General features: G+C 32.9%; 1 long non-coding RNA gene across 1 annotated transcript; it reads right to left on the bottom strand.

The window, feature by feature from the left end:
- Nucleotides 1–1,083: 1,083 nt before the first annotated feature.
- Nucleotides 1,084–5,537, bottom strand: LOC124899366. The gene is made up of 2 exons (XR_007056824.1): nucleotides 4,500–5,537; nucleotides 1,084–3,871 (listed from the first exon to the last, which is right to left on the bottom strand). It is a non-coding gene; the product is annotated as an uncharacterized LOC124899366 (long non-coding RNA).
- Between the last annotated feature and the right edge of the window lie 1,511 nt (nucleotides 5,538–7,048).

Below are 7,048 nucleotides of genomic sequence, written 5' to 3'. Positions count from 1 at the left end.
GACGATAAGAACGAAGGTAAAGTGATTGAATAAATACAATGTACAGGTTGTCACAAGTTCTAGTAAGTGTGGTCCACTCCTATTACAACTTATTCACTTGTTTCTGATTTCTATTAAGCTCCTATATCATATGTGATTATTTACAGCTTTACATACTCAGTACATATTTCGTACTGACGTCCCTCACGGGGGACCTGCATTTCATGCTGCAGGCACAGGTACCTCAGCTCATACACCGCACAAGTAGGAGCCAGGTCATACAGCTATTGTTGGTGAGCTCCAGTTTGCTTCGGAGCTTTCCGAGTCGGTTCCTTATGTTTTGTTATTGTACATGAGTCATGTGTGGGCAGGGGTTTGTCCCGACCCTAGTTATGTCATGTATATCCTAGAGGCTTTGTAGACATAAGGAAGGGTAAAGTCATGGAAGTTTATATAGTGATGTTATATCTGTATATGTGGTGGCCCCGACGGCCAGGTATTATATATATATATATATATATATATATATATATATATATATATATATTTGCGCGTGTTGTGCTGATACAGGTAATTAGACCTTTCTATATGCAACGAAGTGCTGTCCAATTTTTTTGGTGACATGTAAGTGAAAGTACAGGTATTTGAACGGGTTCTCCCGGGCCTTCTCGGCTTCGGGTGCCAGTCCGGCCCGATGGGATTTTGAGGCGTGACACTCCCAATAAATTTTAAAATTTTCAATTTTATTTTTAATATATAAGTCGTTTGACCAAATCATATCCAATAATATATTTTTAATTTAAGTTTTCATATATCATCTGATTTATCGTCTTATGATTTGCAAACTAAAAATTTTCACATAACGCCCTCTCGATTTCGAACTCAACACTTCTCACTAGTCTTTCAAGTTATGGAGTATTCTCAAATAAATCCTTTTCTAAAATATATAAGTGAAGAATAATAATATTTTGTGTAGTTTTATAAGTACAATTTTGAAAGTGTAATCTCATCCCTTGAGAAGATCATGTAGAGGTTACTTGTTATACTAAGTAAAACATTTCAAATCAGTACATAAGAGAAATGTAGTAAAATTAAAAGAGCGTATAAAAAAAAAGAAATCTTTTTTGAGATTAATTATATAATGTAATACACTCTATTCCATAAATGGAAACAGAAGAATATACAAATAACAACTAGTAGTTAGTAAGTAATACAATTCATCCATGGCCATGAGAATTCTATTAATTCGGCCTGAGATTGCGAAATTTAATCTAAATACCCTCCTCCTCTTAACCAAGAAAATGAATAGCATTTTATCATTAAGAAAGTTAAAAAAAAAAGAGAAGGATATTTGTTTATTGAATTATTTATCATCTCCATCTTGGCCTAATTCAGCTCTAACATCTTCTTTAATAGTCTCCAATTTTGGGGAATGAGAATTTTTTTGTGGGAAAACAAAAAGTGAAGGAGCAACTTCAATCTTCACCATCTTCTTTGCCATTGTCAATATGAATAATACAACGTAGATTGTGAGCTTTCTCCTTAAAATATAAGACAAAGGGAACAAATGTTGGAAGGTGTATATGTAATTGGGTTGATGATGAATATACCAAAATGTTTTGGAGGGGTTTTGCTTATATAGGGAAAGGAAGATGAAAAATATCAAGAATCAGAGAGTACGTGTACGGTGTTATGCGATACCACGTGTGCTCAGTGCCCCATAAATATAGACAAGAACAATGGAAACACCAAAGAAGGCATGTGGAAAATTATGAATTATTTGTTTGGTGGAATGGCCACATCAGTTTGTTTGGGAGAAGGTGACTGAATATTGAAAACTTCCTCTTATGTATTCTTGACACGTATGCACTTCTAGATTTTATTTCATTTTTACGTGTGGGTGCTGTTGCGCGCCTCCTTAATTGTTAGGTCATAGTAATATGATTATTGCGTTTGAGATACTCTTTTAAGTCAATAATATGTAAGATAATAATTAGACACTTTGCTTAGAGGTTAGAGGTCTGATCTATTGAACATTGGGAAATATTTAAGAATAAACCATCGAATACAGCAGATTATATTTATTGGTTGGGAAAGAGTGATTTCAAAATAATTAATTTTAAAATTAGTTATTACGGGATTAGTTATCGCACCATGTATATAACTTATCTCCATCATTATAGTGTAAATCATGATGAAATAAATAATCATGGTACTAACTAATACCTCACACTGAATATGGGATAAAATAATTTTTATTATTTTATTTTAAAATTATTTATCCCTTTATACCTCACACCAAACGACCTCTTATAGTTAAAAATAATAATTTTGGAGTAATGTTTATACACTCGGTGTACAATAACCACTAACAGACAATTCAAGTAACTCATTTTGATTGTATAAGAGTATCACCAATAATACAGACAATTTATGCCTCACATTCAAGTATTTAATTAATCATAAGCTTTAGTTCTAAATATACTCTTGATTCATGATTGCACATGTTTACGAGATTTCGATACTCCTTATATGGCTTAAGAAATCACCTTTTGTTTAATTAATTTTTGAGATTGAATCAGATCAAAATTTATTTAACATATTCAAATAAGTCGTATATTTTAGCTACAAGAACACATGACAACCAAGTAAAAGGAAAGAATGTGTTAAGCAACTTAAAAATTAAGTATGATTTGCAATGCTAAAGGAAATAATGTGCAAGATATTCTAATTATTTCTTCAAAAAAAGGAAAAAAAAAAAAAAAGACATAGTCATCTTCCAAGTTGCCATCTTTGTTTTGAGTAGGGCCGGGTAGAGATGGTTCGAAGCAGCCCGTTAAATAAGGTCATAGTATTTAGCTAGATTTGTTCCTAGATTTCTAAGTATTTTTGATATGTTATTTTTGGATTATGATTTAAGTGAAGTTACCTCATGTATTTCGTTATAATATTTAGAAAATATATTTTAAATTTAAATGTTTCTAAAACATAGAATTTGACATAAATACTAATTTTTCTAGTATTTAACAATTCGGATTATTTATCAAAAATACTTGTCCAATAATGACAAACTGTGTATAATGTATGATTAATACTATTTGTTAAGTTTTTTTTTTTTCAAAAAATTTTTGAGAAATCTATGGCCATACGAGTTATTTGAAGTAGAGCCATTTGTTTTACGGAGAAATTTTGACTTTTTGAAGAGTCACCACTTAATTTTGAAAAAGAATTAAGAAACCTTTAGAGAGTTACTTCAAACGATCCAAAACAGAAAAATCGTTTAAATTAAGAGATTTTAAGTAAGTGGTTCCTATTAACGTTTTAGGAAGGTGTTAGGTACCAAAAACGTCTGCTAACTTGCGGTTATTCGGACTGTTTGAAAATTGTCATCGATTAACCTTGAAAAGTTGATTTTTGAAAAGAAAAGTGATTTTAGAAATATTTTGGTGTTTATGCAAAACCAGTTTTTAGCGACTTGACTAAGGATTTAACTAGATTCACAAAACACATAAGGCAAACAAGCGTAAAGCAAAAGGGGAAGGGGAGAAAGTAGGGATTTAGGCCATTGGGCCCAAATCCACGAGACCTGTCCTAGTCTAATTGAGCTTTCGACCCATTTTACCTGTCTTAATCTAATTTTCGAGCCTTTTTGGCACAAAATTCGCTCCACCTGTATTAAGTACAACTTTGGCTTCGATGCCCAAATGAATGAATAAATAAGTAACTAAATAAATAAAATATAAATAAATAAATAATGAAGACAATGGATAAATAAACGAAATAATGAGACTTTCAAGTCTCCTTCGCCGCTTCAAAGATGGATTTCAACCCGTCCTTCTTCTTCCGATTCCTTCTATCCGACACACCATAGGATCGACATTTAGGCTTTAAACTTAAGAAAGAGCGACACATGATTGGATTCAGGAATATTATTCAAGAAGAAATCAAAACAGATTGCAAGAATCTCACAAAGAATATTACACATTTTTCTTTCAGAAATACATTCTTATTGTTTAAAATATATTCTGCTAGGCCTAATAAAAGATCCAAATAGAGTCCCCTTTATTTGGACACTCAGAAATTGATGATTAAGCAAAAGAAAACTAATTCAAATCATATCATAAAGACACAGTCTGTTCTAAAAGAAATTAAGGCTAAATGCACACTTTAGAGAAATCCCTTTAATAAAGCATCGACATACAGTAAAGGTAAAAACTTTCAGATTTAGCACTTAAGACAAACAATCATAGCTTTGAACTAGCCTCTTTCTCTCCTCGACAGATTATATTGAACCAAAAGTCAAGAGATCATTGAGCAATCCTAAATTGAATCAAACTTATGCATCGTCTAGTTCACTACTTCCTTGGATGTTAGGAATCCAACAATATTATAATTACATCTACAGCCATCTACAGCTACTCCCAGCAAACAAACAATATTATAATTACAACAGAACCATAAAGAAAGAGATGACTAAGAAAAAGACAACAAAAAAAACTTAAATGAAAAGAGGGGTCTACCTCTTATGGAGCAGCAAAGCGGGACAACGAACTAGCGTCGGATTCACAACTATTGAAAAATGATGTCGATGCTAACGCAGAAATCACAATCAGTCGACGAACCTTCAAGGCTTTCGATTAAACGATCATCTTTAAAAGAAGAAGGAAAGAAAAATAATTTTTACTAGAGAAGCTGATGTGCTCTAAAATAATTTCTTCTGTTTTTTTTTTTTTAATTTTCAAACCCCCTCAACTTTTTTCCCAATCAGAAAAAAAATCTCCTCCCTATTTGCGCCTAGAATCTCCTTTTATAGAGAAGGCTGGAGTCCTTCTTTTAGGGCTTCAAGCCTGCCCAAAATTGAAAAAATAAAAAAGAGGGGGGGGGGGGGGGGGTCTTGGATTTCTTTTCAAATTCGAATTAAGGGAACAAATTTCCACTAATCCCTTGTACCAAATCGGGATTTTCTGGAGAAATTGGAAAATGGGCGACCAATAGAAATTGGGAAAAGGGTAATATTCTCCCAAAACCAATGAAATTCATACAAGTATGTACGAATTCGTACCCTTTCTTCCCCGAATTTGCGGAATTTGAATGTTAGAGAGACACCTAGGTGCTTCTAGAGAATTCTTGGAGTCTTCTTCGTATCCGCGTGGGCGCATGACAAAGATGAAAAAGAAACGAGTTGGGGATCGGGTTTGAAGCTGGGCTCACTGGATGGTTGTTGTTCAAAGTGGGTCATTGGTGGTGGAAATTGGGTATAAGGTTGGATTTTGTTGTTGAGACCGTCGTTGTTTGTTGAGGTTGATATTGGTGTTGTTTGTTTACTGTTATAACAGTTGTGTATGTTTTTGTTTTTGTTGATTTTTTTTTGTTGAAAACTGATAAAGATGGGCCGGGTCAGGTTTTGGTTTGGGCTGGTACAATTTTAAGGGACAAATGGGCTGAGATTATGGTGGACTGCTGATGGGGTTTTTAATTGGGTATTGGGGATTTGGCTAAATTGAAATCAATTGGCCAATTGCATTGCGATTGTGGCCACTTTGATTTCAATTATGGCCAAATATAATAGATTGGCTAAATAAAATCAAAATTCGAAATGAATCAATATCTCATTTAATCTTGAGTTTCTCGATTTTAATAAAATCAAACAAATATATATCCAAATAAATTATTTTGATTGTATTTAAATCAAGATTTCAATCTTTTGAATTTATTTCCAGATAAGCCTTGATTAAAATCCGATATTTCGTAAAAATAGATATTTAAGTAGCAACATTATAAAATTTCGTATAACTGACTACAATAATATATAATCGCTACTTAAAATGACAAATTTATCCAAATACATATTTTGAAAATCTTTATATTCAGATGAATAAATGTTTCAATTTTAATAAAAATCAAAGAAACTCTGGATTAAATTTAGTCGTAGAGGGCAAAAATTAGGTGTTAACACCCCCCCCCCCCCCCCATTTGGATTTTCTTGCATGAATTCCAAAAAATGGCCAACAACCATAGGGGGTAACGGATAATTTTTTCAAGAACCACCAAAAATTTTTCAAATATGTACGAATTCGTACAAGTTATCCCAAAATTTGTGGAATATGGAGATTGGAATGAGCCAATTCACCATATTCTAGAAGATTCGACCAATTTCTTTGCGAATCCGCATGGGTCAGGGTCGGGTCGACTCAAACGGAGCTGGGTTGGATTGAACGGTGGGTTGGAGCTAGATTCGGGTTAAGGTCGTTGGTTTGTTAGAGTTGTACGCCATTTTTGGTTGTTTGTACGTTGGAGATCGGTTGTTCGTGCTGATTAAAGGAGAAAGGGGGATTTATTGATGGTGGGCCGGATCGTTTTATTATTTTGGGCCTGGTTGAGAAATTGGGTTGGTATGGGTTAGCAACATTTGAAAGAAAAAGAAATGGGTTGCTTGGTTTAATTAGAAGAAAAGAGGCTCGTGGGTTGGGTCTTGTGAAACTGTTAGGCCGAAATTGGGGTTGATTTTTGGGTCTAGGTATTGGATTTTAATTCGGGTCAACTGAGTAGAAAGGTTTTGAGAATTAGGATTAGGATTTTGGATTACAATTTTGGCAATTAAATTCTAGTCAAATTGAATATCAATTGGTCAATTGCATTTCAATTGGGGCCAATTTGATTTCAATTAGAGTCAAATTTAATAAATTGACTAAATCAAATCGAAATTCGATACGAATTAACACCTTGTTTAATTTCGAGCTTCTTGATTTAATAAAACCCAACAAATATTTTCCGAGTAAATAATTTTCAAGAACAAATTATATTTGAATCAAGATTTTATTCTTTTAAAGTTATTTTCAAGCTCAATCTAAATAAGATTTCAATTTTAATAAACGTATTCATTTAAGTAACAAAATTTATACGATCTCGTATATGTGAATACGAAAATGTATAATCGTCACTTAAATAATGAAATTAACCCAAATAAATATTTTAAAGTGTATCTATTTGGATAAAGCAGTTGTTATGATTTTATTTGAAAATCAAAGAAACTCTGCATTAAATTTAGTCGGGGGGGGGGGGGGGGGGG

The sequence above is a fragment of the Capsicum annuum genome, chromosome 6 (genome assembly GCF_002878395.1).
Source record: "Capsicum annuum cultivar UCD-10X-F1 chromosome 6, UCD10Xv1.1, whole genome shotgun sequence".
NCBI classification, from domain to species: domain Eukaryota; kingdom Viridiplantae; phylum Streptophyta; class Magnoliopsida; order Solanales; family Solanaceae; genus Capsicum; species Capsicum annuum.
This window is presented reverse-complemented; position numbering and strand designations above follow the sequence as displayed.